Source organism: Sprattus sprattus (genome assembly GCF_963457725.1).
Source record: "Sprattus sprattus genome assembly, chromosome: 1".
NCBI classification, from domain to species: domain Eukaryota; kingdom Metazoa; phylum Chordata; class Actinopteri; order Clupeiformes; family Clupeidae; genus Sprattus; species Sprattus sprattus.
The window spans coordinates 63,214,628-63,228,977 of record NC_137920.1 but is presented as its reverse complement, the minus strand read 5'-3'; the positions used below and the strand labels follow the sequence as shown (position 1 = coordinate 63,228,977).

Here is a 14,350-nt window from a genome sequence, read left to right as displayed (position 1 = left end):
CCCTGGTGGGGCTGGCGGTGTGCCTGGTGGAGCTGGAGCCTACCCTGGTGGGGCTGGCGGTGTGCCTGGTGGAGCTGGAGCCTACCCTGGTGGGGCTGGAGCCTACCCTGGTGGCGCTGGAGCCTACCCTGGTGGAGCTGGTGGTGTGCCCGGTGGAGCTGGAGCCTACCCTGGTGGAGCTGGTGGTGTGCCTGGTGGCGCTGGAGGTATCTCAAGACCTTTAGTAGTAGGAAGAGGAAATCTGAATGTACTTATATCCTTGCATTGATGTATCAAAACAAATGCATGTAAAGTTGCTCTAAAAAATAACTTGCCATTTTCCGTTTTAACAGGCTATGCTGGTGCCAAGGCACGTAAATATGGTAAGGTCTATTTATCTAGCCCTTTCAACATGAGATTGTTATTCCTCTGATAAACAAGCTTTATAATGTACATTCTTGTCTGTCAAGGCCTTCCTGGGGGTGGTGGAGGACCTGGTGGTGGATTAGCTGCTGGCCTCGGAGGAGTGCCAGGAGGTGGGCCTGGGTCAGGTGTGAGGCCAGGAGGGGGATATGGACCTGGTGGTGGTGTGGGCCCTGGTGGAGGATTCGGACCAGGTGGAGTGGGCCCAGGAGGAGCTGGACCAGGTGGTTACGGACCAGGAGGAGCTGGACCAGGTGGTTACGGACCAGGTGGAGCTGGACCTGGTGGTTACGGACCTGGTGGAGCTGGCCCAGGAGGAGCTGGACCAGGTGGTTACGGACCTGGTGGAGCTGGCCCAGGAGGAGCTGGACCAGGTGGTTACGGACCTGGTGGAGCTGGCCCAGGAGGAGCTGGACCAGGTGGTTACGGACCAGGTGGAGCTGGACCTGGTGGTTACGGACCTGGTGGAGCTGGCCCAGGAGGAGCTGGACCAGGTGGTTACGGACCAGGTGGAGGACTTGGACCAGGTGGAGTTGGACCAGGAGGATTTGGACCAGGTGGAGTGGGCCCAGGAGCTGGACCAGGCGGTTACGGAGCAGGAGGAGGCGTACCTGGCGGTGGAGTGGGACCTGGTGGTACTAAATCTAATTCCTTTAAAATGTTTTTATGATTATGAACATATTATATTCGTCATCATAACACCACCGACACTATATGGATAAAACTATTTTTAAATCCTACAGAGGTAATGCAAAATTGTATTTTTGATCTTGCAGGGTATGCTGGTTCCAAAGCCCGGAAATACGGTAATGTAACATAAACAATGTTATTCTAGCAAAAGTCAAATGTTTACTGGCTTTTTATATTATGACTCTAAATATTGTTTATGTGTATGACGTTCATTTTAGGTCTAGGTGGTGGTGGTGGTGGTGGACCTGGATCTGGAGTAGCTGGAGGTTTAGGAGGTGGAGGATATGGCCCCGGTGGTGTTGGGCCGGCTGGAACCGGACGAGGTGGAGGTGGTCCTGGAGGAGTTGGACCAGGCGGAGTTGGTCCAGGAGGAGTTGGTCCTGGAGGAGTTGGTCCTGGAGGATATGGACCAGGTGGATATGGACCAGGCGGCGTGGGTCCAGGTGGAGTTGGACCAGGAGGAGTTGGTCCTGGAGGATATGGACCTGGAGGAGTTGGATCAGGTGGAGTTGGTCCAGGCGGCGTGGGACCAGGTGGATATGGCCCAGGCGGCGTGGGTCCAGGCGGCGTGGGACCAGGTGGATATGGATCAGGCGGCGTGGGTCCAGGCGGCGTGGGTCCAGGTGGATATGGGCCAGGCAGTGGGAATGGAGGTACACATAGAGACCCTCTAAGACTCTGTATTTCATTTCTTTTTCACAAATATGTTTGATTCCTTGAATTTGTATGCTATAATTTTTTCAATTTACAAGAGGCAAGAATTTGACTATTATCTTTTAATCACATTAGAGATATGTAAACTGGATTGAATGTAAAACAGATGTTGGATTTGGCAGTCAGCTCTATCTTCTTCAAACTGCCATTAAACAGAATACTTTCTCTGATCATGAATCACTTTGCTCATTACTCCTGAGAGTCACCGATTTTACTATTGGACACATTTGAAGGAAAACTTGCATTTCCCTTAAACTGTTCATTATGCCTTTTCACAGCTTATCCTGGTGGAGCAAAAGCAATGAAATACGGTAGGTTATGCCAATCTATATAGTCAGTGTTGGTTACAATTTACGACTGCCCCCTTATAGACTGCTCTATGGGAAGAATTAAATTAAATTAAAACTCTAAAATGTTCAATGCTCTGAGAGTTTGAAATCTAAACCGGAGGACACTTTAGACAGGGTTTTCCAGTTGTAAAAATACAGTTGATGAACACAACTTAAATGAAACTGTTTTATTTTGTTTAGGTCGCAGCGGTGGTGGTGGTGCTCCTGGGTCAGGTCTAGGCGGCGCTCTAGGTGGAGCTGGAACAGGATATGGAACAGGACCTGGAGGGGTTGGGGCAGGTCCAGGTGGAGCAGGGTATGGAACCGGTGTTGGACCTGCAGGAGCAGGGTATGGTACCGGAGCTGGACCTGGTGGGGCAGGGTATGGTACCGGAGTTGGACCTGGTGGGGCAGGGTATGGTACCGGAGTTGGACCTGGAGGAGTCGGGACCGGGCCAGGAGGAGCAGGGTATGGTACCGGAGTTGGACCTGGAGGAGTGGGTTATGGTCCTGGTGGTGGCTATGGGCCTGGAAGATATGGAACAGGTGCCAATCATTTACAATTTTAGACATTTACTATTAACACTGTTGTGGCTCTGCAAATCTTTCCACTTGTACATTTTCTTGTAATGTACTATCTCAAATAAACCTAATTTGAGTGGATGTCTTTACACTATACCTTCCATTTTAGGTTATGCACCTGGATCAAAAGCTGCTAAATATGGTAGGACATATTCACATTGTATTGACATACAATATGTAAACGTTGATGCTACTGTATGGATATAGTTTGTCACATACATTGATTTAATGTCATAATGTGTATCATTGGCATTTTAATACAATTACTACACCGTCATCCTCACTTCTCTTAAGGTGCTGGGGCCGCACTTGGGTTCGGAGGGGTACCTGCTGGGGGACCAGGAGGGGTAGCAAGCACTGGACAAGCTGGTGAGTTCTGGTGGTTAAGGGTACTCGTGGACTTCTGAGTTTTGTGTGAATTAGGTTTCAATAACTAAATATTATGATTGGCTGATTGATACCCTATTCGTTTGATTGATTGATTGATTGATTGATTCATTCATTCATTGATTGGTTGGTTGATGGATTTATGTATGGGCTGATTGATTAACTGATTGATTTCAGGAGGAGTTCCTGGCTTTGGTCGGGGTGTGGGCTCTGTGTCTGGAGGCCCAGGAGGAGGTGCTGGAGGTTTGCCAGGTGGGGTTCCAGGCAGTGGCTATGGGGGTTATGGAAGTAAGTTGGGACAGGAAGGGAGGTGCGGTAAGAGTGAGTAGAATAGGGTTCAGTAAATAAAGTTTTAACAGTACCCTGAATGTTTTAATCATTGCCTATAAGGTTGTGAATGGGGTAGATGTGTTTCTGTCGTTGTTACCCTGTTTTAAGTTGCTTTTTTTCTTGGCAGGATATGGCAAGGGTGGTAAACCTCCTAAATATGGCAAGTCCTTCTTGAATTTACTGAATATTGAATATTTTATCATAAGCATTTTTCGATATATCTAGCCATAAAATACAAACCACAATAAATAAATACAATTATGATACATACAACATATTTAGCTAAAATTGTGAGAAAGTAGAGATAGTCAATATAGTTTCAGGAAGAAAGCTTACTCTTGTGTCTCTGTCTTTAGGACAGCCAGGTGGAACAACAGGAGTAGGTCCAGGAGGAGTAGGAGCCGGAACAGGAGCAGGAGCAGGAGTAGGAGGTGTGGTACTGAACTAGGAGAATAGAGATATTGGATTTGAATAACACAGTTTGATAGTGTTGATAATGCTGAATTAATATTAATTGATTAGTTAATCAACATAAATGTTAACATTCATTTTGTGAACAAAAGGCTGAATGCACTTCTCACTTTGTGGACAAAATAAATGTATTACGCAGACAAAAGTAATTCTGTCCATTGACCAGATGACCTAGAACAACATATTTTAAATGTTTGCGATATTAATTAAAGTATGATGTGTGCGAAAGAGCTTTGGTCCAATACAGAAAGCAGTCCATCCACGAAACCAAAGGCTGCTTGAACTTTCGTGAACATCATCCCTACAGGAATATAGCCTATGGACATTCATCCTGTACGAAAGGCCTTTCGTGCATACGATACTTTCAGTAATATAGTCTATGGACATGATTATTTGATTTAGTCTTCGAGCAGAACATTGATATTTCTAAAAGTTCAAGCAGCCTTTAAAAGTGGGGAAACATGGTAGCTAACAAGCTAAAAACCAACAGACTTGTCTTGCAACACCAACGACAGCACACTTGACAATAGTGAACGCTTGCTAGGTTGTTAACTGACGTGTTTTAGTGATATTTTGGCGACGGTTTGTGGGAGCTACTGGTGTGTTTATCTGTCCTTCACATTACCACGTTTCCATCAAATAAAAAATTAAATAAAAAAACATACCTAAAAAAGCGGTGAAAACTTGCATGATTTAAATTGACTTAGATATGACGTTCATGGCAATGAATGTTTCCATTTCAGGAGGCCCCAGTGGACAGGGTGGAGCTGTTGGCACAACAGGTACAGGTGAGTGTTAATTAGCAATAACAACAGAGCTAACAGAACGCTCAATGGGGTATAATAATATCAGCATACACCATCATCATAACAATGGAAAATTATGAATATTCATTGATATTTGTTGTTGTGAGCAACTGGTACAACTGGTCAATTAGCAACAGTGACAGAGGCAACAGGACACTCAGTGGGGTATGATGATGCACAGACATCATCATATAGGAAATGAATAACATGATATCTAGGAATTCATTTTCGAGTGCAGCTTTGTTTCAGGGATTTGGGTTGGTCTTCATGTAACTTCCCTCTCTGGTCTCATCTCTCTCACAGCGGTGCCCGATGGTGCCGGAGGATCGCTTGGGGGATCAGCTGTTCCCAGCGGCAACGGAAGCAGCGCAGTCACAGGATCAACAGCTGGATCAGGCACAGTGACTGTGGTCCTAGGAGGTAGATTGTCTGACTTTATTTCATATTGTGATAATTGAAAGCACAGTCACCTCGTATACAGTTGTTCTCTGCAGACTTCCAAATGAACAGATGATTAACATAACGCACAGGTAGTGATTCTTTTCCCTGTGCATGCACTGCGCACTCTCCCTTCCAGGTCCTACTGGAGCAGGTGGGATCGGTGATGGTGTTGGAGGGGGCCCCGGTAAGTCAGCTAACTTGATGACAGCTGGTTGTGAAAATACCCTCAAAAGAGATGAGCTTGTGAACGTTCAGATTGTATGTAAAGTAAAGTAGTCTGTGTCCTCCTGACTGATCCAATTGTGTGTTTTTTTTTGCCTTGACATTTCCTTGAAATGTAGTTGGAACCAAAGCACCTAAGGATGGTATGATGTTCTCCATTTTATTTCATTGACAGTCAGTCAGCTACATGCATACTGATGTAGTGCTACAGTTTGTAATAGTTTGTTTAATGTAGTACTGCTTAATCTTATCGTCATAGGCGATGCTGGCGGAGTGATAGAGGGATCAGGAGGCTCACTCGGAGGAGGCCCAGGGGAGGGTATGGCAAACCCCTGTTTCAAATCATACTTAATCTAGGCAACCATATTTGACATGTTTCACATGCATTTCCACTTTCTATACGGTTAATAATCTATTTGTGTTGTCTATTTGTGTTTGTGGTAATCTTGTAAGGCGTGACTGGTGGGGCTATTGATGGAGATGGCGATGGACTGGTGGGAATCACAGGAACTGGCATTCCGCTCCTTGCCAGCGGGAAGCCTGGTATGTCCTTCTACTATGAACACTGGCATGCTGGTAGACTGATACCATTCTAGGACCCGAGTAGGGTCCTGTGAGTGGATATTTCACATGCTCATCACACAGCATGGCACACCTCTATCTGCTGCAACCTCACGGTGTCACTCTTCTCTGCTGTTCTACAGACAAGGGAGCACCTTTGCTCGGAGGAACGCAGATTCCAGGTGTGGACTGTTAACTCTAGAGGGAGGGACTAAAATATTAAAAACATACGAATTTTAGTCAATCCAGAATTGTGTGTAGTGAGATACTTGGTACAGATTGAATATGCTATGTCCATTTATTAAATATATCCATCCATTTACTTCTTGAATGCACTATTTAATGATTTACTATGTCAACCCAAGTACACTGTCAAAACATTTCACAAAAATATCACCCTATTGATTCTGTAGATATTGATCTGTTATCTTTCTCAGCAGGAGACATTGCTATCACTGCAACTGACTTTGCACCAGGCACCCCTAGTAAGGCCATTATAGTACCCTGCATTCACGTAGAGGGAGCTAATGTTGCTATGCATTGCTGCATAATTTATGGAATGATCATTGTACCCATTAACCATACTCATTTTGGCATGCATGCTCTCAGATACAGTGGGTATGTGGCACTACGATCAATGCTAACATTGTTTTTCCTTTTACCAAAGTGTGTTTTATGATTCTGCAAACCATTTTAGACATTTTCTTTTTTTTGTCTGTGATCCTTAAATAGTTCTTTCCAAACCTTTTGTCTCTCTCCTAAAACATTTGCTAACATTGTATATTTCCCTTTAGAATTTGTTGAAGTACTTACATTTGAATAACCCATATGCTGTTACTTTGAATGTTAGATTATTGAGATTAAATAAACCTGAATAACTGGAAGATGCGAAGTGTGCTCTTCCGTCCATAAAGTGGCCACGTTTGTACCTATTTTACATGGATACATCACTGTTGAAGGCCATTTTGTGAAAAACTCACTCAATTTTTTTTTTTCATTTTTCTCTGTTCCAATATTAGGATTAATTGTGCCAGGTGTGTGTGAATCAGTGGATCCCATTTCATTTATATATAAACAATACAGTACAGCTCTGGGTTCAGATTGGAATGTGACCACTATTGTGTTGCTGTCTTGAGGATACATTGACGGTTTAAAGACAATTCTCTGCCATTTCAGGTGGAACAGGAGTCCCCATTCCAGAAAGTGAGTGTTTTTTTCAATTTTTTTATTACTCAGATTTTATTTAGTATTTCTGTCAGAAACGATGGTCCTGAACAACCATACAATACAAGTTAAGTGTCGGCACAACAACAACCAACACAACACAAACTAATGTGTTTTTCTACATTCGTTTGTGCCATTAAATCTCTTCAGAGCAAAGACTGACGTAAAGTGTTATTTGTTATGGACACTGTGTATATATTGTAAGCAAATGTTTCCACTTTGATAGGGGATAATGTTTTGAAATGCCTTCTCTGAGGCCTATATGACTCACTGTACCACAGTCACTGACTCTTTAACCTCATGTCATTATTACAGTTGGGGCTGGAGTTGTCCAACCGAGTGGTAAGTCTGAAATATGACACATGAGATATGACAACAGATTATTATATCCACTGCACTTATTAAAATGACTACAATGACTACAGTCTAACTTTCCCATTTATTATTTTCTCATTTATTTCATTTAAAATACAAGGTTAATACCAAAGTACATAAAAATAATTTAATCACATATGATGGCATACATTCATTTTAGCATACATATTCACCAGATAGGATCACCAATTAAGGATTGGCTAACTTTGTGGTGGAGGCATACTCCTGACCAGTGGTGGAAAGTAACTAGAGTACATTTAGTTACATCTAACATTTACTGACAAACAGTTTGGATGTACTTGTGCTTGAGTATTTACATTTTATGCTACTTTATACTTCCACTCCACTACATTTCAGAGGGAAATATTGTACTTTCTACTCCACTACATTTATTTGACAGCTTTAGTTACTAGTTACTTTACAGATGAAGATCTTACACAATGCAGAATATAACAACACACATTCAACCTTTTCGGCTTCTGACATCTTACTAAAATCAGTGTGCAGTTGTTGTCATGTTTCAGATAGCTGTGATAGCTTGAACTCTAAACTCTGCATGGTTTTATTTCAGTCAATGTTCAAATGATCCAATATATCACCAAAAATCAAAGATTAGAAGAGAGAAAAGGTCCCAAAAAAATTGTACATCTGATTTGTATCAGTTGATGTCCCTGTATAAAACTGTACATAAAGTAGTTCAAACTAGCTCCCCCTCCAGCATCTACAACAGTAAAATGCTGCTTAAACACTGATTCTTCAGTACTAATAATCTAATGATGTCATATATAGTAATATATAAATGAGAGGGACCAAACCAGTACTTTTACTTTAATGCTTATGTACTTTTACTTGAGTAGGATTTTTCATGCAGGACTTTTACTTGTGATCGAGGATTTTTACATTGATGTATTGGGACTTTCACTAAACAAAGGGATCTGAATACTTATTCCACCACTGCCCCTGACTCATTTCTTTTCTGTGTGTCCAACAGCTGGAACTGGAACTGGAGCTGGAGCGCCATCTGGAGGTAGGAACACTCACCTGCAAGCATATCCAACGGATCAATTACTAAATGTTTGCCTGTATTAGTGCCATCAAACACACTACAAAAACACCCCACTAATGTGCATTTTAAACCTATCTCAGTTTGTATTTTACATTATGTAATCATTGTTATGGAACATTTTAATATCATATTCTTTGACATTCTATTTCACCAACTGGCCATATGCTGTTCTCTCTGCAGGTGGCAGTGGTGAGTGAAATGTTATTATTTACAATACAAGATAATGAGAGTAAATACGCCTCATAATGAGTGGAGAACCGGTGCACATCTTTTTTTAGGCCACTAAAGGTCATAAGTGTCTTGTCAGCAAAAAAGAAGATGTCCTCAATGTGAGCCCATTTAGTTTTAAAAGTCACCATAATGGTAAAGCTTTTATGACCATTAAAACTTGTGGTTTCTTCACCAGGCACTGGTGTTGGGATTGGGATTGGTTTTGGTGCCGGTGCTGGCAAAGGTGCTGGTACTGGTATTGGCATTGGAATTGGCATTGGTTCCGGCAGCGGCTCTGGGAAAGGAGTGGGTGTTGGAATTGGTGTTGGTGTTGGTGTTGGTGTCGATGGTAAATCCCCTAATCCCACCACGGCAGCGGGAGCAGGTATTGTGCCCATACCTATAAGGTGTGGTGCTTCCTCAGGAAATGATCCCGCACGAATGCCGTCATGAGCCTAAAAAAAACCACTCAAAGCTTGCTGACAGTACGGTTGAATACTAATGCACTAATGCACCTGATCAGTGCAGCCAACTTGCCGCTTACAATTTATAATACTCATATATATAATCATATATTTTCTTATACAACTTTTAAGAAGATAATGTATAGTTATAATTTTTAGTAGCCAGCCACAAAGGATTGTTTAAAGTACATTGTCTTTTTGGAAGAAATTGGCTTGACAATGTTTTGTATTTTTATATGTGATGTTCAAAGCAAGTTTCAACTCTTTATCAAAGGACCCAGCCTTGGGGTTGTCACTGTTGGTAGTTCAATGTATTGAGACGGTGCTTGACCAAGGGGATGGCTAATCTATTTGTCAATGTAATCAGCATGAAAGAATACCATAGTAATTGGCAGTTTTGAATTAGCTTTATATAGCTACTGGTATTAGTTTTCAGGAGACAAAGGATATGCCCACTCAAACTGGTTTGTCAGACAATGTTATGTTTCCACTAGTTCTCCATGTATGACGACAACTGTAAACATTAGCAGGGGCCTCACTTATCAGCAATGCACAACATGTTCCAGTTCTGTTGAATTACGATGAGACGGTATAATATAGCCCAAAGATGCAAGTTCTTAGTACTTGCAACGGCATGTATTATCCATCTAGGATAAGGTGTCCATCTGAAAAGAGCATTGGCTGTTAAATGCAGCTCCTGACCAGACCTCATTTAACCTTGCAGAGCTGAAATGGAATGATGCACCATTTGGTTGGGTGCTGTGAATGCAATTAACCAAACTACCTTTGAACTAACCAGATCCATGGACTATGCACAACAGGGGGCAGTAGATTTGGAATGTCCAACATGCTTGGAGCAGGTTTTGGCAATCTGCCCCCCCTCCTCCCCAAACCTAAACTTATCTCTGCTTGCAGGACCAAGTGACGAATAACACAGCCTCTCCTGGGTCCTTCTGACTAACCAACATGTTGGTTTATTCCTAACTTTGCAGGGCAGCGAAACCATTGAGATTAAAAATGAACTGTAAATCTTTTTACCAGGTACTGGTATAGGTATCGGTGTTGGTATTGGTGTTGGTGTTGGTGGTGGTGGAAAGCCTCATGAGCCCAAAAGACCAGGTGAAGCCGTCTGGAACCGCGGACAGACCAATCTCCCAGAAATGGAAATATGCACTGGTTTTGTCTGTTTGAGTATGAAAATGACTCTTGTCTCTTTTGCCTCACAGTTAATGGAAGCTTGCCAGGAGCCAAACCACTGAAGCCTCCAGGTAACAAAAACGACTTTTAACTGGTATGGAAAATAAGGAGTTAGTCTTGCTCATTCACACTGGAATCATTTCAATACAATGCAATGCTTGGCAGGCACAACTACAAACTAAAGTGAAATGGTCTAAATCTAATTCTTAAAAAAATGCAGCCTAATTGAAAGCAGGTTATTGCTGACGTGTTTCGCAAAACTGCAGAGGCTCTATAATTAGGGTCTTATTTTTGCCATTGTCAGCAGACAAAGTAAGTCTGTCTTTTGTAAAGACGTTATCTGATCTGTGCGAATTAGTTTTTTTGCATGCGAAAAGCAAGGGGATGAAAAGTGAACTATAACTCAATAGCAAGCCTGCCAAAATTTTGGATTTTGCTGTGTTCACCTCTAGGTATTGGTGGAGGGGTGGTAGCCGGACGAGGGGACACTCCAGCAACTCTAGATGAGGGACCTGTTGGCACTGGTGGAGGGCCCGGTGGCGTAGGCGGAGGCCCAGGAGGAGTAGGAGGAGGTCCAGGAGGCGTAGGCGGAGGCCCAGGAGGAGTAGGTGGAGGCCCAGGAGGAGTAGGCGGAGGCCCAGGAGGAGTAGGCGGAGGTCCAGGAGGAGTAGGAGGAGGTCCAGGAGGTGTAGGCTCCACAGGAAAACCTCCCAAAGGTGAGAGTCCAGCTGCACTCTTGTTCCTTTCAAACGTATTATGCATTTAAAAATGTCCAATAAACAGAACATAACTTACTACGGAAGTTCAAGACAAAGACGGATGATCTTTTAAGAGAGTGAGGTTAAGGTTGAAAGTGATCCGTGAGTGTGGTGTTTATGCTTTGGACAGCCTACGGGGGTACGGGTGGAACTGGACTGCTGGGTACTGGAACCGGTGGCCCAGGTGGAGTTGCTGGAGTAACAGCAGGAACCGGTCTTGTGCCTGGAGCTGGAGGGGTTGGAACCAGAAAACCTGGCAAATGTACAGCACTCAGAACCTTTTTTTTTTCGAATTTTTGCCCCAAAAACACAATTTGTCTTATGTCCTTATGCCATGCCTGTGTATTGCTGCCATGTGTTTTGCTATATCATTGGTCTGTGGGATATGTAGTAAACTAACATTAGAATTTGGTGAAGTGTATTGTTGGTAGAGAATTGATCCACGGGGGGGAAAGCATGATCCTAAAACCCCTTCTGACTCATTAAACCACTTGAAAAAGAAGCAGCCAGACTCTTAGGGTTCCCACTAGACGAGTCCTGGTACTGAGATGTCTGTTGTCTTTAGCATACGGAGCCGGTGGCAGTCTAGGAGCAGGAGGGGTGCCAGGAGGAGCGGGAGGAGTCCTTCCAGGAAGTGGTATGCTGTTTTACTCAGTTCTGATTGGGTTCTGTAAAGCACTCAATGGTCCAGTCCGTTTTTTGAGGTCCAGCAAAATGCTCTTGATTAGCCAGTCAAGCTAGAGGACCAGTTAGCTGAATTGGACAAAAGAGTGTGGGTAATAGGGTACTAAGAAGAAGATTTACATGTGACTGAACAGCAATTGATTCAAACTTACACCACCAATCATCAGTTCAGTCTTCCTTTTCACAGCTCTTCATAGAAATCATCTCCCGCACCTTGAGCATATCCTTTGACACATGCGATACAGATTTGAAGCAGCATTGATTTCTTACAAATTGCATTTTCAGGTTTACGGTACCCGAATGGAGCAGGTGTGGGCCAAGGCTCTGGAAAACCAGGCAAAGGTGAATAGCATCACTGATATGAACACATATGGGTTTCTAAACACATAGCCTACCTGTGCAAGAACTTGTGCTTATCTTTTAAACAGGTTATGGAGCAGCTGGTGGTCTAGGTGGCCCGGGCGGCTATGGTGGACAACCAGGTGGCGGTTATGGTGCTGGACCAGGAGGATATGGCACTGGACCTGGCAGATATGGTGCTGGACCGGGAGGCTATGGTGCTGGGCCTGGTGGTTATGGAACTGGACCTGGTGGACAAGGGGGCCCAGGTGCTGTTGGTGCTGGACCAGGTGGTGTCGGTACTGGCCAAGGTGGTGTTGGTGCTGGCCAAGGTGGTGTCGGCGCTGGCCCAGGAGGCTATGGCACCGGACCAGGAGGCTATGGTGCTGGACCTGGAGGCTATGGTGCTGGACCTGGAGGCTATGGTGCAGGACCTGGAGGCTATGGAGCAGGACCTGGAGGCTATGGTGCAGGACCTGGAGGATATGGCGCTGGAGCTGGAGGTCAGAGTTTAGATTTGCTTTTTCTCAACTTTGTCACTGTTATACCCACCAAAGATTATTCTATGACAGTAATTAAACATTTGTATTCAATTCCAGGTCAAGGATATGGCCCAGGAGCAAGGAAGCCACCCAAAAGTATGGCAATGGTTTTATCTTGTTTTAATATAATGAATTAATAACTGAAGCTCATCTCACAGACAGTTTGATTTAATGTGCTTGTAGGCTACGGAGGTGCTGGACCAGGTGGGGTAGGTGGAGGTCCTGGTGGATATGGTGGAGCACTAGGCGGAGTTGGGGGTGGACCAGGAGGAGCTGGCACAGGTCCTGGGGGAGTTGGTGGAGGTCCTGGTGGATACGGTGCAGGACCAGGAGGAGTTGGTGGAGGTCCCGGTGGATACGGTGCAGGACCTGGAGGAGTTGGTGGAGGTCCAGGTGGATACGGTGCAGGTCCTGGAGGAGTTGGTGGAGGTCCCGGTGGATATGGTGCAGGACCTGGAGGTGTTGGTGGAGGTCCTGGTGGATACGGTACAGGACCGGGAGGAGTTGGTGGAGGTCCCGGTGGATATGGTGCAGGACCGGGAGGAGTTGGTGGAGGTGGTGGAGGTGGAGGTAGATTACAATATAAATTAATTTTGAATTCAACGTTTTTGTGGTAATTCAAATTACCATTTCTATGCATCAGTGATCATTAAGTAAAATGTCTATTTTTCATTTCAGGTTTAGGATATGGGCCAGGTGGAGTTAAACCCCCGAAAAGTATGTAATAGAACAATTCTGAAATAAGCTAGTAACTATGAACTACTTCAGTATGTCATTTCAAAATACTTTCGTTGTGATGACCTGCAGGTTATGGTGGTGCTGGAGTATTAGGCGGTGCTGGAAGAGGCCTAGGAGGAGGCCCAGGAGGGGTGGGAGCAGGCCGGGGTGGAGCCGGGGGAGGTCCAGGAGGCGTTGGAGGTGGAACTGGAGGTGTACCCGGAGGTGTAGGTGGGAGTGGTGGAGGTACATTTATAGAAATACGTATGTAGTTGATATAGAATTACACTTTTTACTTGTAAGCTTCAGTGTTCAGTTCATTTCTGTTCAGTTCAGTGTAAAATCTCAGAGAATTCTCCTTTTAGCATAGTTTTATGTTGTGTTTGATACATAGTCAGCCTTGCTTAACATTGTGTTTTGTTACAACGATTTTTTTTCTTTTTTTCTTGCAGGACTCAGGTACCCAGGATTGGGAGCAGGGGCTAGCAAGCCTGGAAAATCAGGTGGTGATTTTAATTCAACCTCAGCATTGTTGGCTGCAGATGTGGAGATAGAACAGGATCAGAAAGTAAATACTACTACATTTTCCTTCCACTCTCGCACTTCGCTTGATTTTGATTCACTACTTCTAAAGTGCATTCTGCTTTGAAGAGTTCTGCTAATTCAGATGGCAGACTCAACCCACTGAGAAGGACTATTGCTGTACTTTCTGAGCCTGTAATATCTGCCACTTTTTTTTGCCTTTTGCTTTCGAGTAAAATAAGTCAGTTAGATGTCTCAGTTAGCTAAGAGTATTCATTTGCAACTTACCTTTTGCATTGCGTCAATCTCCTTCTTTG

The 14,350-nt window shown here is 44.0% G+C and overlaps 1 long non-coding RNA gene across 1 annotated transcript; it reads left to right on the top strand.

Annotated features, from left to right (window-relative positions):
* Positions 1–940: 940 nt before the first annotated feature.
* Positions 941–1,395, top strand: LOC308373069. The gene is made up of 3 exons (XR_013968844.1): positions 941–1,037; positions 1,179–1,208; positions 1,311–1,395. It is a non-coding gene; the product is annotated as an uncharacterized lncRNA (long non-coding RNA).
* Positions 1,396–14,350: the final 12,955 nt, after the last annotated feature.